The following is a 261-nucleotide window of genomic DNA, read 5'->3' as shown; positions in this document are numbered from 1 at the left end:
TTAACCAAACTTGGCAACAAAGCAAACTTCACAAATCCTGCTTCATCACAATCAAACAAATGATAAGTTTGTTTGTTTTTGCCAGCTCGCCCAATAGCCACAATACTCAATAACCACACCCACAACTTACCATAAATTAAAGATCTTAAAGATGATGTAATAAAATTTAATATTTGAATATTTATGTAATAAGTGGCTAAATAATGACAAAATAACAATAACAAACGTGTTAAATGACACCCAAAATATTTAATCTTAGTT

Source organism: Entamoeba invadens (genome assembly GCF_000330505.1).
Source record: "Entamoeba invadens IP1 unplaced genomic scaffold scaff_1105074725255, whole genome shotgun sequence".
NCBI classification, from domain to species: Eukaryota; Evosea; order Mastigamoebida; family Endamoebidae; genus Entamoeba; species Entamoeba invadens.
Note: the sequence above shows the minus strand (reverse complement) of the source record.